The 19,703-nt window shown below is 41.6% G+C and overlaps 1 long non-coding RNA gene across 1 annotated transcript in view; it reads right to left on the bottom strand.

Moving 5' to 3' along the window:
• Positions 1-568: 568 nt before the first annotated feature.
• Positions 569-19,703, bottom strand: part of LOC137240275 (uncharacterized) — a 162,867-nt gene continuing 143,732 nt past the window's right edge. Inside the window, exon 2 of the long non-coding RNA XR_010949673.1 lies at positions 569-1,095. This is a non-coding gene — a long non-coding RNA (uncharacterized lncRNA). The remainder of the gene's footprint in view (positions 1,096-19,703) is intronic.

The following is a 19,703-nucleotide window of genomic DNA, read 5'->3' on the forward strand; positions in this document are numbered from 1 at the left end:
CAAAAGTTCCTAGCTTTCACACCACACTTTTTCGTAACTTCTACACCATCGTATCACGTAATCTATATAACAAACTACCTGCTGAGATACGACTCATTAGAAGGCTAGCAGCGTTTCTGAGGGAAGTGGAACAGTGGCTACTTGGTTTCAATCATGAGGGCATTGAAACTCTTTTGAGACCTATAATATAAGTACCTGTGTCCATTAGCATCGAGGTGTTTTTTTTTCTTTTTTCTTTTTCCATTCAATGAAAGTACCTTGACATCTCTAATTTTTGAATTTTTTGTTTTCCTTATACATATTTATATCTTTTCAATTGTAAGCAGTTAGTTATAATTTGTTAATATTATGCGCCCCATAAGCATTTATAATACTAAACGAATGAAATGGCATTTCCTCTGCTCTTTGAATGAGCATCTAATGTCATTATCTATTTTCTTATTTGTATTTTTATTTCATATTGTAATACTCTAGAAATTGTAAATATTTACGAGAAAATAAAGACTATACAATACAATACAATGCAATGTATGCCGTTATGCCGGCTTTGTCGGTGTGTATGCGTGTATAGTTTTATTAAATTTTTATTTTTTTTCTCAAAAATATACAGAGTCATTCCACTTATATCTAACAAAGTTAATTCAAAAATATGTTTACATATCAGGTTTAATTACAATTTCATTGTTCTTAAAACTAACAGACTATTTAATTAAAATAATGCAAAATTCATAAAAATTATAAAGAACTTGTCATCGTTCTTCTTCTGTTTGGTTTCGTACCCATGCTTGTTCCCATCTATCCCGGGTTGTGATTCCATTATGACCATCCGGTAATCGATATAATATAGCCCGAAAAAAATTTTTACGATGGAACGATGCTAACGCTTTTCCGAAAAACTGCTTCCCATTGTCGGTGAGGAAGGTTTTCGGACAAACTAGTCGGTATATGACCATTTCTTGTAGCGCTTTCAGCACGCTTTCCGTTGTTGCTTGTCCCACTGGGATTAACTCCACCCACTTGGAAAATTTGCCCATCATGACGAGGAGGCAAGTGTTTCTTTGATTGGAACGCGGCACAGTGTATTATTTTCATGTTCTAGAAAATATTAATTAAAAAAAGTATACTTATTATTGAATTTCAAAAATTCTTTTGAAAATCTATTTAGAAATTCTTAATTAAGCGAAAAAATAAAAAACTAGGAAATTTTAACTAAGTTGAATCAACTAACGGAGCTTTATTTGGAAGCATATCAATTGAGAAAAAATTTTAACTCAAATTTTTGCCATTGAATGTGAAAGTTTAAATTGCTGGCCTGCTGTGAGTTATTCTTCAATTGCTAAAATATTATATTGTTTTTATTTTATGAGGTATGCTTATTTTCGTAAATATACATTTTTGTGATTTTAATTGAACAGGAATTAGTTTTTCATGTTATAGTGGGATAACGTTAAATTAAGTAAAATTTTTGAAATGTTTTGAATTCATAAGACCAGCAATCTCGTTATCCGTGTTTATCCGCTTTAATTTTTATCTAAACTTGTTTGCTATTCGTATAACAAAAATAGTACAACTTTAGCTGCTGGAAAATGCAGGCTTTCATGTAATACTTTGTTTTCAAGAAATATGGCAATTTCAAAGGACGAACTTTTCGAGATTCAATAAGCAAAATAACGCAAAAGAAAATAATGACAGCTCAAAGTTGACTCCAATAAAAAAAGCCGTTTCAAAATTTGTGAGTGGAAAGTTGCAGACATATTTTAAAGATGAAGGGATGAACACTGATATCTTTTTCGGAGACTAGTCATCAGTCCAAAAGGAAAAAATTTTCACATTTGATAAGAACCTATTCAAAAGAAGAATTGGCTTTTGCAACTGCTTCTAGCTTGAGGTTATCAGGTCAGCGGGATGCAGCATTAATGGTAGAAGCTATCACCAAAATTGCAGACGCAACTAAAATATAACACATCCTTACTCGTCCAGGGGGTCAATTCACGTTCTATGAAGTTGTGAAGTGAAAGAATTTTTCACCACTTCATCTGATATGTGATTCAGTTTAAAAAAAAAGTAATATTTATTGTCAAATTTTTTTCATTTAACGAATATTTTTTCACCGTTGAATTTTCCCGTGAAAAATCTGTATATATAAAAGAAAGTGGTGTTAGTTACACTATAACTCAACAACGGATGAACCGAAAATTGGTACGACAGGTAGCTTAGAACCAGGAGACGGACATAGGATACTTTTTATCCCGTCTGGATGGTTTTCCGAATCCGTCCGGGATCCCGTCGGGGTTATTTTGGGACTTTTTCGGGACTATGTCAGGGATATTAGGCGATTCCTCCGGGATCATTTTTAGATGGTTTTCGGGATCCATCTGGGATCCGGTCGGGGTTATTTCGAGACATTCTCGGTATCCTTCAGGAATCATTTCTGGATAGTTTTCGGGATCCATCTGGGATCACGTCGGGGTTATTTCGGGACATTCTCGGTATCCTTCAGGCATCATTTCTGGATAGTTTTCAGGATCCGTCCGGGATCCCTTCAGGGTAATTTCTGAACATTTTTGGGCTAATTCGGGGTCATTTGGGGACCTTCTGGCATCATTTCTGGATGGTTTTCGGGATCCGCTCAGGGTCAATTCGGGACTATTTCGGGATCATTTTGGGACTCTTCTGGCATAATTTTTTGATGATTTTCGGGATCCGGTCAGGGTCATTTCGGAACTTTTTCGGGACTATTTCGAGTATATTTTGGGACTATTCTGGGATCCCGTCGGGGTCATTTTGGGATCATTTTTGGATGGTTTTCGGAATCCGTCCGGGATCACGTCGGGGTAATTTCGGGATAATTTAGGGGCCTCACCCGGATGGTGCTTGGGGTCCATCCGGGAGCTCGTCAGGGTCATTTCGGAACTTTCTCGAAACTATTTCGGGATCATTTGGGCACCCTTCAGGGATCAGTTCTATGTAGTTATCTGGATCAGTCTAGAATCGCGTCGTTGTCATTTCGGGACTTTTTTGTGACTATTCTGGGACCATTTGGAGACCCTTCCGGGAGGATTTCTGGATTATACCGTCGGGGTAATTTCATGGCTTTTTCTGGATAATTTCGATCATTTGGGGATCCTATCAGGTTATCAGCTCAATTAGTTATTTTTTTTACTCTATTACAAAAATGAAATATATTAGACAGACAATTTTTTTAAAACAAATAACTTGATAAACAAAATAACGTGAATAGTCCATACATTTTATTTTCTCCTTGCGGACGAGGCCACGGGTAAAGGCTAGTATAATATATATATAGTAGTGATGCATACCACTCCAGGTAAACCCACTTCTTGGGAATGGTCCCTATCCGACAAATAAGAATAGTTACAAAAATACAGATAAGGATAGAAAAGGCATAGGAGAAGGAAAAGGGAACGGAAACGAAAATTAAAAAGTATAGCGAAAGGGAAATGGAGAAGAGTAAGAGATCGGGAGGACGAACGAAGAATTCAGGCAAAAAGAAGCGTGCCTCATTGAACAACACAGTCGCAAAAGTCCAGGATAGGAGAATAAGCGATATAAAGCCATGATTAAGCTCCCAAAAAGCAGCCTTAGAATTTTAACAGGCATACTCACAGGTCACTGCATGCTAAGGAGCCACTAGGTACATATGTATATCGTCTAGTAGCCTCTATCGATTCTGTGATCGCGAAGATGAGACTGCAGAACACATCCTGATGGATGCAGCCGCGAGAGGGATATGAGAATTCAAAGGAATCAAAAGGCGAATATTGGCCCTTTTATTCTTTTCTTATTGAAAAGTTGAAAATATTTACTACCTTTTTTTTTATTTTGACAGAAAAAATCATTTTTTTTACTCACCACAGTGCTCGTTATTAGATTTTCACAACGAGTATTGCAAAGAACACGAATCGCCTAATATAAAAAACTGAGGTGATAAAATGAAAAAATTTATTTCTCAGCGAGCATGAATTTTTTTTCACTTCATCACTTCATAGAACGTGAATTGACCTCTAGCCTCAGTGATAGGTAAATATACTCCAGAAGAGGCAGCAGCTCTATACGTAAATCGAAAGTTTACAGTTAAAACGTATTTAAAAATACGATCTGGGGCTAAATAAAGTTATGCTGACATTTACCCAGCCTATGAATTCCTTAGAAAAGAAAAAATTGCATGCTATCCTCCAAAAGAATATATACTTATAACTGATCTGTCAGCGGAAGTCCACCTGCAAGCGTTGGTGAACAAAACTCTTGAAGGAACCAAAAAAAGATTGTTGAAGAGAGAAAAAAAAAAAGATTTAAAGAAGACATGGGGTTATTAGTAAATCTTCCAAAAGAAGGCTTTGGGACGACCAATGATGGCAGCACAGCCAGACGTTTTTCCAATGCCCTTCAAATGCTGCGGAAATAACGAGAGTTGACGAAAATATAATTAAGCGATTTGCTTTCATACTTCAAACAATGTCATGTGGATTCGCCGTTGAGTCCGAAGCATTTCGAAAGTATGCCATTTTGACCACAAACATTTTTGTAGATTTGTACCCATGGTATTACATGCCATCGAGCATTCACAAAGTTTTGATTCATGGGGCAGATATTATTAATAAAGCATTACTTCCAACAGAAAAGCTCTCAGAGGAACCACTGGAGAATAGAAATAAAGATTTTAAGAGCCACAGGCAAAACATTATAACAAAGATGTCTCGTGAATATACAATGGAAGATTTATTCCATATTTGTTTTGTCGATCCCCTAATATACTCTATTTCAGAAAAGAACTCAAACCCAGAAGCAAATTTTGAACAAGGCTCCGACATCTCAGACCTAGATGAAGAGTTCGACTCAAGTTTCCGCGATTAACTTAACATTATCGACTTAGATTTTTTTGATTCTGATTACATTTAATAAAGTTTATTGCAATTACTTATTACTACATAAAAAAATTTGCTTTTCTTCACGATAATACCTTTTCTCCAATGAATTTTTTTAACTTCGATATAACCTTTCTTAATTTTAATTTATTTAGCTCAATGAAAACTTAAAAAGTGGTGAAATAATAATAAATGTTTACAAATAATATATTTATTTTTATGTAAAAGCATTAGTTAGTGAGAAGAGCTAGAAAAATTAATTATTTATTCCAATCGTGACTTTATATCAGCTAGTTTGATGATATATCACACTGTGCGTGGTAGTGGTCTCACGGAGTCGGCGGTTATTATTTCCCATAGCCGGATTACGGATTACGAAACGGTGCGTTGCTAATGAAATACAGTGCAGAAAACGGAGTGGATATAGATCTAATCCAAGAACCCTGGCTGGTTAGGGATAGGGTTTGCAGATTAGGGCTAGAACGGCTAGCGTCTACTTGCACCACAAGAGGGTAAAATTATACCATGCATTGTAGTTAAGAAAAATATTAATCTATTTATCTCTACACAGCACTGCAACGGAGACGTCGTCACTGTAGTATGCGAACAAAAGCAGGTGCGCAAGCTACTGCCATCATCCGCAGTCATAGATATAACCCTGGCCACCATCTCCTACTGTAAGAATCGATGACTGGAGAGTGTCAGACAAATGCTCCTTCTCGGACCACAGTAGGATACTCTTCAACATCGATCTTGAAGTGGAAGTTCTGCGGCCATATAGAAATCCAAGAAAAAGAGGCTGGAACAAATATTCTGAAGTAGAATCTCACAAACTGCCATCTACGGAAAAGCAAGTCAGGCGGGGTGCTAACAATATAGACAGAGCAGTAAGCCGACTGAAAACGATATTGACAAGCACTTTTGAACTCCGTTGTTCCCTTACTAAACCGCGGGTAAGACCTACAACTACATGGTGGAACACAGAGCTAAGCCAACTCAGGTCAACAACAAGAAAACTCTTCAACAAAGCCAAACAAAGCCGGCTGGAAGAGAACTGCGATGCCTACTGATTCAGCTTTAACAAATACAAAAACTGCATCAGGAAGCCAAAAAGGATATAATGGGAACAATACTGTGAGAACTTGGCGACGACAAATGAGGCACCAAGACTTCGCATAATACTATCAGGATCTAGTTCAGCCCCTAGTAGCATAAGGAAGTCTGACGGCTCATGGACCGTCTCCAGTCAGCAAACTCTAAAGTTCTTGATGGAGATACACTTTCCGGGATGCACGGATACGACAGGCACGACGATGCCAGAAAACCGCGCATATCCTCCGGAAACCGGTGTCACCGACATCGTTGACCGGGATAAAATATCATAGGCTATAAAATCATTCGAAGCTTACAAATCGGCGGGACCGGATGGTGTGATACCGGCTATGTTACAAGCCGCTAGTGAGAAACTGATACCACATCTACACGGCATCTTCTCAAGATGCCTACAAGATGGCTTTGTACCCGAAGCCTGGAGAAATGTACGGGTGGTTTTCATTCCCAAAGCAGGAAAACTTAACCACTCGGAAGCCAAAGAACTTAGATCAATAAGCCTATCCTCCTTTATCCTTAAAACGCTGGAGAGACCTATATCTATTATACTATCTATATCTACATATTAGAAACGATGCCAATCTCTGGCAGATAGATGCAGTTCAGCATGCATACCAAAAAGGCAAATCAGTTGAAAGTGTCCTTTGTGAGGCAGCCAGTGCCATCGAGAACTCAATAAGTTGCCAGGTATACACGTTGGCAGCTTTCCTCGACATTGAGGGCGCTTTCAACAACGTGCTGGCGGAGGCCATCTGCAAGACTCTTACACGATATGGAACCCAAAGCTCTATGCTTAGGAGTAAAATTGTCAACGAGACTTTAGGGACTGGTTCTATTGGCAAAATGACCACCAGAGGCACTCCCCAAGCGGGGTGCTATCGCCTCTTCTCTGGATACTGGTGGTCAACTAAATTTTTGAAATTTTTAGGAGAAAAGGAAGAAAGGTAGTTGCGTACGCCGATGACTTAGTGATTCTGATCACAGGCAAATTCTTGCCAACTATCAGCGAACTCATGGAATCGGCACTTTGCGACATTTCGCGATGGGCAGGGCAAAATTCGCTGGGGGTAAGCCCAACAAAAACCGAATGTCCTGTTCACCACAAAGACAAAGATACCCTCCTTTAACTTACCGAGGCTAACGGCACAACGTTAAACCTATCTCCGGAAGAGAAATATCTTGGAATTGTAATCGATCCCAAATTAAGCTGGAGAATGAGATGAGATCAAAGAAAGCTCTAGCAGCATAATACGCCTGCAAAAGGGATTTTGGGCGAAACTGAGGACTGGCACGATATGTCATTCATGGCATGTACAGCACAGCCATTCGACCGAAACTGACATATGGTACTCTGGTCTGGTGGAAGGCACTAGACAAAAAGAGTCATCAACAGAGAATCGGGAAGGTACAAAGGCTGGTGATATATATTTGCAAGTGCCCATTCATATTCTCACTTTAAATAAATCCTAACATATATGTATTTACATAAACATGGAATTACTCTTAAATAATATGTGTACATACTTAAGCATACATGAGGTCAGTTAAATATGTGTTATATGTATACGTATGAGTACATACATATGTACATCATCATATTATCATACTCGTACCTTTGAGTTATTGTTTTAGTTTAATAAATGTTAGTTGCATTAAAAAAGCCTTTTGACTCGGACGATCAACTGGCGACGAGATTTCAAATACGAATCCCATGTGTTTAAAAATAAAATATAATTGTAACTTATTTTATATTAACTCGTAATAATGGCGGAACACGCATTTTTCAAGCAACTCCTCGAGCAACAGCAAAGTTTTACGCAAAAGACATGGATGGAGTCTGTCCTAAAAGACAAAGCTAAGGGGACAGGAGAAAGCTCTTTGGTGGCATCCTTCCACGCATTTAATAAAGGTCTCCAAAGGGGGGCTTCATATATGGAGCAGATAGGCCAACATTTCATTGCATATAATGTCACTTCAGCAGAATGATGAGGTCTTTCTTCTTATCATGGATGGGCAGCGACACTTTCAAGCTATTAAAAAGTTTTTTGGCAGTCAAAACTTGCAAACTTACAGTTATGCTGACCTAACGGCGAGATTGTCAGACCATTTTAAAAGAGAGGTTCATATAATTTCTGCGCGCTACAATTTCAATAAATGTAGTATGAAGCCAAATCAACGCTACAAAAAGTGGGTGGCTGATTTACGCGGCTTAGCAAGAGAATGCAACTTTGTGTGCAGAAGTGCTAATTGCACTTATGAATATGTAGATGAGATGATACGTGACATCATAATATTACACACTCCTCATGACACCGTCCAAGCTGCGGCATTACAAAAATTCCAGCCAACGTTAGCAGAAGTTCTACTTATAGCCGAATCTACAACACACATATAGTGATACGAGTAACGTTCCTGCCAAATTTCATCATGATATCTTCAACGACGACTTGGAGGGTGGAGCCGTGTGTAGAAGTTCACGAAAGTGGGGAAAGTGGGAATGGCCAGAGCGATTTTTTGCATGTGGTTCAAGCAGCTCACTACTGCCGGTCGCTTGCGGCCAAGTATACTCTGCGTAGCCGCTAAACATCCGTTTAGCGGTGAGCTAATGTGAGAAGGCGACAACCTGGCTAGGCCACTATGACATAATCCGTTTAAGGGCTAGACGGGGGAGATCTCATCGGCAGCGTCTGTACACCTCTAGGTGCGGCTGCAAACGGTCGTCTGTCTTGGAGTAAGCGGTTCGCTATATAAACGTGCAAGTAATATTTTCACCCCCGCTGAGCGGTTTGTGCGCTGGGCTTGGGACCCGCCACGTAAAAACCAACCTGCAATGAAATATAACAACAAACTTGAGATAAATACACTCTCTATTGAATAAAAGCAAAATTTTTTAATATATCATTCATCTGCGGCCATGCGCCGACAAAGGAGAAAAACGATGAGGTGAAAAACACTTTTTATGAACAATTAGAACGCACATACGAGCGCTGCCCCCGTCATGATATAAAAGTCGTGCTTGGCGACTTTAACGCCAGGGTGGGCAAAGAATGTGTTTTTGGACCTATAATCGGAAAGTTCAGCCTACACAATGAAACTTCTCCGAACGGACTAAGGCTGATTGACTTTGCCGGTGCTCGAAACATGGTCATATCCAGCACTAGGTTCATGCATAAAAAGATACACCAAGCTACATGGCTGTCTCCTGATCTAAATACTCGCAATCAGATCGATCAAGTTGTGATAGACGGACGGCATGCCTCCAGTGTTTTAGATGTGCGCACGATCCGAGGACCTAACATCGACTTGGACCATTATCTCGTTGCAGCCAAAATTCGCACCCGCCTCAACGCGGCTAAAACTAAGGAACAAAAAACACAAGGAAAGCTTCAATCACAACAGACTGCCAATGATTTCGCAACTCGACTCTCACACCTGCTCTCTGAGAGCACAACTCATCCTGAAGAAATACAGGAGCAGTGGGAGAATATCTCCGAAGCACTTCGTGCTGCAGCCGAGGAAAATATTGGTTACCGGCGGCCACGAAAAAACAACTGGTACGATGAGGAATGCCGCGTTGCAACCGAAAGAAAAGACGCTGCCTACAGGGCTACGTTAAAAGCGAGCGCGACAAGAGGAGTGTGTGAACGCTATCGTGAGTTGAAAAGGGAAGCGAGACGCCTTTTCAGGAAGAAAAAAGCAGAAGCAGAAAGGCGTAAGTGCGAGGAGCTTGAACTGCTAGCCACTAGGAATAACGCCCGAAATTTTTACCAAAAAATAAGGCGACAGACGGAAGGTTTTAAGACCGGGGCAAACTCCCGTAGGAACGAAAACGGCGACCTTTTAACTGATGTGCAGAGAGTGCTTAGCTTATGGAGGGAATACTTCTCTGCTCTCCTAAATGGGGGCAGCAATTCACCGCGCAGAGATGAAGAACCCGATCCCGCAATCTATGATGATGGAATATATGTCCCCCGCCCGATTATGACGAAGTTAGAATAGCAATAACCAGATTGAAAAACAACAAAGCCGTGGGCGCTGTTGGATTGCCTGCGGAGCTATTCAAGAACGGCGGCGAGGAGTTGGTAAGGCGCATGCAGCAACTTCTTAGCAAAATATGGGCGGACGAGTGCATGCCCGACGGTTGGAATCTAAGTGTTCTTTGCCCAGTCCACAAGAAGGGGGATACCTCAAAATGCACCAACTATCGTGGAATCAGCCTTCTTAATATCGTATATAAGGTCCTTTCTAGTGTATTGTGCGAAAGATTGAAGCCCACCGTGAACCGGCTGATTGGACCTTATCAGTGCGGCTTCAGACCTGGTAAATCTATCATCGACCAGATTTTCACAATGCGCCAAATTTTGGAAAAAACCCGTGAAAAGAGAATCGAAACACATCACCTCTTCGTCGACTTTAAAGCCGCCTTCGACAGCACGAAAAGGAGCTGCCTATATGCCGCTATGCCTGAATTTGATTCCTCCGCAAAACTTATGGGGCTGTGCAAAATGACGTTGAGCAACACCATCAGCTCAGTCAGAATTGGGAAGGACCTCTCCGAGCCGTTCGAACCTAAACGAGGTTTCACACAGGGTGACCCCCTATCGTGCGATTTCTTTAATATGATGCTGGAGAAAATTATACTAGCTGCAGAAATTAACCTCACTGGAACAATATACTATAAAAGTGTGCAATTACTGGCATATGCTGATAACATTTATATCATCGGCCTAAACACCCGCGCTGTTAGTGCTGCTTACTCCTAACTGGAAAAAGAAGCGGTAAAGATGGGTTTGATGGTGAATGAGGACAAAACGAAGTACCTGCTGTCATCGAGCAAAGAGTTAGCGCATACGCGCCTTGGCAACCACGCTACTGTTGGCAGCCATAATTTCGAAATAGTAAAAGACTTCGTTTATTTGGGAATAAGCATCAACACTAGCAACAACATCAGCACTGAAATCCAGCGAAGAATCAATCTTGCCAATAAATGCCACTTTGGACTAGGTAGGCAATTGAAAAGTACAAGTCATTTCTCGTACCCGTCCTGCTATATGGGGCAGAAGCATGGACCATGAAAACAGCAGATAAAGCGGCTTTGGGAGTGTTCGAGAGAAAAGTTCTTCGAAAGATTTATGGACCTCTACGCGTTGGCGATGGCGAGTACCAAAGAAGATTTAATTATGCGCTGTACGAGCTATACCCAGACATCAACATAGTCCAGCGAATTAACACGCAGCGGCAACGCTGGCTAGGCCATGTTATGCGAATGAATGATGATGCTCCGTCCAAGAAAGTGTTTCTATCGGAACCCGCCTATGGAAGCAGGGGTAGAGGGCGGCCACCACTCCGTTAGAAGGACCAGGTGGAAAACGATTTATACTGCCTTGGTGTGACCAATTGGCGCCGGTTGGCGGAGCGAAGTAGCGACTGGCGCGCCTTGTTGGACGGCCATAACCGTTTAGACGGTTAAGCGCTAATTAAGTAAGTAAGTAAGTAATGAAATATAACAACAAGCCTCGGATAAATACACTCTCTATTGATGACGACCATGGAAAACGTTTGGAGGACAATGAACTGAGGGAATGCACCTGGATCGTTCGCTCCCTGAATGGGATTGGTGCAAATGCCCTGCTGGTTGATGTCCTCGTCAAAGCAAAATCTGACATCACCGCCATCCAAGAAATGCGTTGGACGAAGCAAGGAAGAAAGAAGATCAAAAATTGTGACATCTATTGGAGTGGCCATACGAATAAGCGCAGTTTCGGCTTCGGATTCGTGGTAGGAGAGAGACTTTGTCGTCAAGTGCTGGCGTTCACGTCTGTGGACGAGCGTCTCGCCGCTATCCGAATAAAAGCAAAATTTTTTAATATATTGTAACGAATTTACTGCAAATCCTCTTATTTGCCCTTTTGCTATGTTCGTATCGCTAAACTGTTGAATAAATAACTCCAATATTTAATAATGGAAAAATGGCCTTTATTAAAGTACTTCACAATAACAATGGTTTAATAACCAAACTGATTGATAGCTCAAATGAAACTCTACTATTCAAAATAATACTGCTATGGCTCGCTAAATAGCGTCTTAATCGAAAATGCTTAATAGCTCAAATCAAACTGAATTCCAGCGCATCTACATTTGTTGCCTTTTATACTCTCTGATTTCAACGTTCGCATCTTCTAGGCGCTTCCAGAATCTACTAGTGCATCAGCTCTCAAACTTCTGAGCTGTAACTACAATTGCACGATTTTATAGCTTTTCTCATTGCATACTTTCAGGAGTATCTCAGATATATGCATGTGTTTGCGCATTGATTCTCCGCTGCTCGTATACGTACATGGTACATATGTGTAGACGCAATTAATGTTTCGTTTATGCAGATACATAATGATTGAATTATTGATGTGAATTTACGTCACTGCTTAGCATCGGCTTAGAGATAGCAGCACCCCCCCCCCCTTATTTTTGCTAATATTCGTAACATTGCCCTCCACCTAAGTCTGATCGTCCCGATCAGACAAATCTCCCGATCTAAACGCTGCTAGCATCGCCAAATGTACCACTCTTCTATTTCGCGATTTCCCAATTGCTTGTATGCGGTAGATGACATCATTGATCGTCTTCACAACTCTGTACGGGCCTTCCCAACTGCATCGATATTTGGATGGAACACCTTTCCGCCGGTGGGGGTTGTATAGCAGTACCAAATCTCCCTCCCGGAAACCTTCCAAATTATTTTCCTTGTCGTACCTGTGTTTCATCTTACTACTCATTTTCCTGGATCGTTCCCTCGCACTCTCTTGCTTGGCCAATGAACTACTTCGTAGAGCTTGCGCTTGACGGATTGGCTTCGCATAATCAGTACCGTTCCCACGTTTCACAACAGTAGTGCGCTCCGGCTTGAAAATACCCTCGCATTCTTTCTCGCAAATTCGTTGCTTCGTTTTCCTGCGTCTTTTAGGTTTTGTCAATGCCAGTGTTTCTCTCGCAGGTACTTTTGATTTTGCTTTAATTGGCCCATTCGACCTATTAGCCTTTGACCTCCGTGGATTTTGACGAGTCTTCTCCACCAGTACTCGATTACTACTGAATCCTTTCTGCAAACTGAAGTTAAGTGGTATATCCTGGTTCTTATAACGCATCACCCTTTTCTGCATATCGACCTTAATGTCATGGTCAACCAAGAAGTCCGCTCCCAATATGACTTCATCAACGATCTCCGCCACAACGAATTTGTGTAAAACCATGACCTTCGCAATTAGGACTTCACATATCACTTCTCCCTGAACTTGGTTATACTCGCCAGTGACCGTACGCAACCTTGCTCTAGGTAACGGTTTTATTCTCCTGTTGATCAAGTCAGATCGGATCAAGGAATGAGATGCGCACGTATCTACAGTCAGTACACGTTCTTTACCATCCACATTCCCTCTGACGGTAAGACTGCTCGATTTTGTACCAATTTGCAACACAAATAGCACAGGGCATTCTAGCTCTCGATCTCTACCTCTTACTCGCTCTTGCTCATCTCATCCAGCTTTGCGTTTACGGCCACCCACATTGTTGGAACTATTAGGACCAAGATCGCATTGACGTCCGGTCACACTGACTTCCCGCATTTGAAGCATTTGATAACTTTTTCACTCCGCTTTTGCGATCCTTTCAGCGCCTCCAATATTGCGTCTACCCACTCTGGCCTTTCTACCTCCACGCGGCGTGCTTTGAAAACTGGCTTACACAGAAGCGACGCTGTTTCCTGAATCAGAGATTGTGACATCGTTTCTGCGAATGTTAGATTTGGGTTTGCTTATGTAGCTCGCTTTGCTTCGGCGTCCCGTATGCCATTTATAAAGCACTGAATCTTTACCCTTTCAGTGTATTCCACGGGTTCGTCCGCATTCGCTAAATGTGCTAGCCTTGCAATATCCGACGCAAACTCTTGCAATGTTTCACCAGGCCTCTGGAAGCGGTTCAGCAACTCCATTTGGTATATCTGCTTCCTGTGTTCGCTTCCGTATCGCCTCTCTAGAGCGCTCATCAATGTTTCGTAGTTGTTCCGCTCTCCCTCGGGAATAGTCTGTAGGATTTCAGCCTTTCAATGCCACGAATAGTGCAGCAACTTTATCTTCCGCACTCCAGTTGTTTACTGCTGCGGTCTTCTCAAACTGAATCTTAAACACCTGGAACAGAGCCGTCAAAAGATGGAGTTTTTACCTTCGTATTGCTCGCTGGCACAGCTGGCGGTTTAGTTGTAACTTCTCCATACGACCTTTTAACGCTTCTATCTCGGCATTAATTTTGTCCTCGAGTTGTAAAATTTTTGCATCCCGCTCGTCTAGTTTCACAAAGAGCTGCGATGATACCTGTTCCGAAATTTGTGCCGACATTTCAGATATACGTGCCTCTTGCGCTTTCAGTTGAGATGCCAAATATGTCTTCTGTTCTTCCAATTGCGATGTTATACGTGTCTCCTGTGATTCAATCTTCGCTCTTATACGGTTCTCCTGCGATTCTAGTTGTTTTTCCATCTAGGATGTTACTGTCGAGGTTTGTGCAGATATTGCAGCTAATATTGTGTTCAAGTCTGTGTTCGCCATTGTCTGCGGTGTTTCGTTTTTCTCCTCAATTTTGGTTGTTGTCTCGTCGCCATCAAAATGAAAGACATATTCTTCCACGTTAATTCCTTCTGCTTCCATTTCCTCTCGTAGTCCTGCCTGAAGTTCGAGTTTATTGCCGGTTGTATTCAATCCACGGCTCTCCAACTCCATCTTCAGTTGCTGGATCTTCAATTCACTGAACTTTGCCATATCCTTGTTGTCCTCTGGAATTTATTCAACAATTCCTCTTCTGACACCAATTATAACGAATTTACTGCAAATCCTCTTATTTTCCCTTTTGCTAAGTTCGTATCGCTAAACTGTTGAATAAATAACTCCAATATTGAATAATGGAAAAATGGCCTTTATTAAAGTACTTCACAATAATAATACTGGCTTAATAACCAAACTGATTGATAGCTCAAATGAAACTCTACTATTCAAAATAATACTGCTATGGCTCGCTAGATAGCGTCTTAATCGAAAATGCTTGATAGCTCAAATCAAACTGAATTCCAGCGCCCCTACATTTGTTGCCTTTTATACTCTCTGATTTCAACGTTCGCATTTGCTAGGCGCTTCCAGAATCTACTAGTCCATCAGCTCTCAAACTTCTCAGCTGTAACTAGAATTGCACGATTTTATAGCTTTTCTCATTGCATACTTTCAGGAGTGTCTCAGATATATGCATGTGTTTGCGCATTGATTCTCCGCTGCTCGTATACGTACATGGTACATACATATGTGTAGACGCAATTATTGTTTCGTTTATGCAGATACATAATGATTGAATTATTGATGTGAATTCACGTCACTGCTTAGCATCGGCTTAGAGATAGCAGCACCCCTTAGTTTTGCTAATATTCGTAACAATATCATTCATCTGCGCCCATGCGCCGACAGAGGAGAAAAACGATGAGGTGAAAGACACTTTTTATGAACAATTAGAACGCACATACGACTGCTGCCCCCGTCATGGTATAAAAGTCGTGCTTGGCGACTTTAACGCCAGGGTGGGCAAAGAAGGTGTTTTTGGCCCTCCAGTCGGAAAGTTCAGCCTACACAATGAAACTTCTCCTAACGGACTGAGGCTGAAGGAATACAGGAGCAGTGGGAGCATATCTACAAAGCACTTCGTACTGCCGCCGAGGAAAAAATTGGTTACCGGCGGCCACGAAAAAACAACTGGTACGATGAATAATGCCGCGTTGCAACCGAAAGAAAAGATGCTCCCTACAGGGCTACGTTAAAAGCGAGCGCGACAAGAGGAGTGTGTGAACGCTATCGTGAGTTGAAAAGGGAAGCGGGACGCCTATTCAGGAAGAAAAAAGCAGAAGCAGAAAGGCGTGAGTGCGAGGAGCTTGAGCTGCTAGCCACCAGGAATAACGCCCGAAAATTCTACCAAAAAATACGGCGACAGACGGAAGGTTTTAAGACCGGGGCAAACTCCTGTAGGAATGAAAACGGCGACCTTGTAACTGATGTCCAGAGAGTGCTTAGATTATGGAGGGAATACTTCTCTGCCCTCCTAAATGGAGGCAGCAATTCACCGCGCAGAGATGAAGAATCCGATCCCGCAATCGATGATGATGGAATATATGTCCCCCCGACCGATTATGACGAAGTTAGGTTAGCAATAACCAGATTGAAAAACAACAAGGCCATGGGCGCTGATGGATTGCCTGCGGAGCTATTCAAGTACGGTGGCGAGGCGTTGGTAAGGCGCATGCAGCAGCTTCTTAGCAAAATATGGGCGGACGACTGCATGCCCGACGGTTGGAATCTAAGTGTCCTTTGCCCAGTCCACAAGAAGGGGGATACTGCAAAATGCACCAACTATCGTGGAATCAGCCTTCTTAATATCGCATATAAGGTCCTTTCAAGTGTATTGTCCGAAAGATTGAAGCCCACCGTGAACCGGCTGATTGGACCTTATCAGTGCGGCTTCAGACCTGGTAAATCTACCACCGACCAGATTTTCACAATGCGCCAAATCTTGGAAAAAACCCGTGAAAAGAGAATCGAAACACATCACCTCTTCGTCGACTTTAAAGCCGCCTTCGACAGCACGAAAAGGAGCTGCCTATATGCCGCTATGTCTGAATTTGGTTTCCCCGCAAAACTTATACGGCTGTGCAAAATGACGTTGAGCAACACCATCAGCTCAGTCAGAATTGGTAAGGACCTCTCCGAACCGTTTGAAACTAAACGAGGTTTCAGACAGGGTGACCCCCTATCGTGCGATTTCTTTAATTTGATGCTGGAGAAAATTATACTAGCTGCAGAACTTAACCACACTGGAACAATATACTGTAAAAGCGTGCAATTACTGGCATATGCTGATGGCATTGATATCATCGGCCTAAACACCCGCGCTGTTAGTTCTGCTTACTCCAAACTGGAAAAAGAAGCGGTAGAGATGGGTTTGATGGTGAATGAGGACAAAACGAAGTACCTGCTGTCATCCAGCAAAGAGTCAGCGCATACGTGCCTTGGCAACCACGCTACTGTTGGCAGCCATAATTTCGAAATAGTAAAAGACTTCGTTTATTTGGGAACCAGCATCAACACTAGCAACAACATCAGCACTGAAATCCAGCGAAGAATCAATCTTGCCAATAAATGCTACTTTGGACTAGGTAGGCAATTGAAAAGTAAAGTCCTCTCTCGGCGAACGAAAATCATACTCTACAAGTCACTTATCGTACCCGTCCTGGTATATGGGGCAGAAGCATGGACCATGACAACAGCAGATGAAGAGGCTTTGGCAGTGTTCGAGAGAAAAGTTCTTCGAAAGATTTATGGACCTCTACGCGTTGGCGAGTACCGAAGAAGATTTAATGATGAGCTGTACGAGCTATACGCAGACATCAACATAGTCCAGCGAATTAAAACGCAGCGGCTGCGCTGGCTAGGCCATGTTATGCGAATGAATGATGATGCTCCGGCCAAGAAAGTGTTTCTATCGGAACCCGCCTATGGAAGCAGGGGTAGAGGGCGGCCCCCACTCCGTTGGAAGGACCAGGTGGAAAACGATTTAAACTCCCTTGGTGTGACCAATTGGCGCCGTTTGGTGGAGCGAAGAAGCGACTGGCGCGCCCCGTTGGACGGCCATAACCGTTTAGACGGTTAAGCGCCAATTAAGTAAGTAAGCAATCTTCAACCACTGCCAAATTACGACTCGCAAAGCTTTAAATTACCTTCTTTTAAATGTGGGCGGTGCCACGCCCATTGTCCAAATTTTTCTATTTTGCGTCATAAGGTCAACCCACATACCAAGTTTCATCGCTTTATGCGATATCGAAAAAGTGGGCGTGGTTGTAGTCCAATTTCGTTCATTTTAAATAGCGATCTGAGATGGGTTCCCAGGAACCACATACCCAATTTCATCAAAATACCTCAAAATTTACTCAAGTTATCGTGTTATCGGACAGACGGACGGACATGGCTAAATGAATTTCAGTAGTATGGAAATGCCGGTTCTAGCCCAATTTTGTATGGGAAAAATGGTGCAAGGAAATAGGTTTGTGTCCTGGCTAAACTCGCCACAGACCGATCTATACACCGATAGGTGTCGCATCCGTCCTTCCGGTTTCTGTTCTCACCTCTGGCTGTTCTCACCTCTGGCTGTTCTCATCTCTGGCTGTTCTCACATCTGGCTGTTCTCACCTATGGCTGTTCTCACCTCCGGCTGTTCTCACCTCTGGCTGTTCTCATCTCTGGCTGTTCTCACTTCCGGCTAATCTCACCACAGACCGATCTATACACCGCTAGGTGTCGCATCCGTTCTTCCGGTTTGTGTTCTGGCTGAGCTCACCTCTGGCTAACTTCCGCTAGGTGGCGCATAAGAAAAAGCTTAGTGGCGTATAAGAAAAAGTTTAGAGCTTTTTACCTTTAGCAGAGCTTTGCCGTAAACATGACGGCATATAAATTATATATATATATATATATATATATATATATGTATATCAACAAACCGCAAAATACATACCGACACAGACATACCCATCCATATACATACATTTAGATAAGGGCTACTTGTCTCAATGCATATAAATTGGGCATCTTTTGAGTAAAAAAATGAGGATCGTTAAATGGGGGACCCTCTATTTTTAAAGGGCCGGAAATTTTTAAATGTCCCCTCATATTTCTGATAAGTCCTGGACTTCACCCGAGCCGTTTTAAAGAGTCCCATAGATTTCTAATCGAGCGACTGCTCCCCAATCCCCCACCCACCCGCCATTTTTCTCGTCTACAAAAAGTAGCAGTTGGACACCTGTAGTACCGCCCAACCCCCAACCCCAACCCCCAACCCCCCAACCCACCACCCCCCATTTTTCTCGTCTACAAAAAGGAGTCGATGGGCACTTGTAGTACCGCCCCCCTTTTTTCTCGTTTGTAAAACGGGCCTGTCAGGCACCCGATCAGGGTCAGATTGTTAACTAAAGGTTATCTTCATATGGAACTCATTATTTTCCATTATTGAACATTTTATTTGTATGTACATACTTACACATATGATTGTACATGGGAATATCAACAAACTACAAAATACATGCCGATGGTCACATCCATCCAAGGGAAACTTGTTCCAATGTAAATACTTACTTTTTTTGTCAAATAAATCTTTTTCAAAAAAAATAAAAACAATTTTTATTTAAAATTTTAAAATTTTTATTTATATTTTTCTCCATACTTTGGTGTGGTTAGCAATGCGTAATATACTTGTGTGTGTAGCTTCATAAAATTACTACTATTTTTCTAAATAATCTTTTTGACAACATTTGTAAATGGAATATATTCATACATTTTATCATGAATGAGTATACAATAAGCAGCGGTGTTGGCAGATACGACCTTGTGAAATTTTAGCTCAATCCGAATATCGATGGCACCGCTTTTTTTAGATTCATTCTGATGTGTAACATCTAAAACAATTATTGGAGCACAGTTTTGCAGTTTTTTGCTTTGTATTTTAATAAAACGTGCTTTCACACTGATTACAACCATCTGGGCTCCTTAAATATGACAGCATATAAATTATAAATTATTTTAATGTTTTATATCTGTAATAATACGAAATACAATTACATATATCTTCTGTTTCCTT

The sequence above is a fragment of the Eurosta solidaginis genome, chromosome 2, assembly GCF_040869045.1.
Source record: "Eurosta solidaginis isolate ZX-2024a chromosome 2, ASM4086904v1, whole genome shotgun sequence".
Taxonomy (NCBI): domain Eukaryota; kingdom Metazoa; phylum Arthropoda; class Insecta; order Diptera; family Tephritidae; genus Eurosta; species Eurosta solidaginis.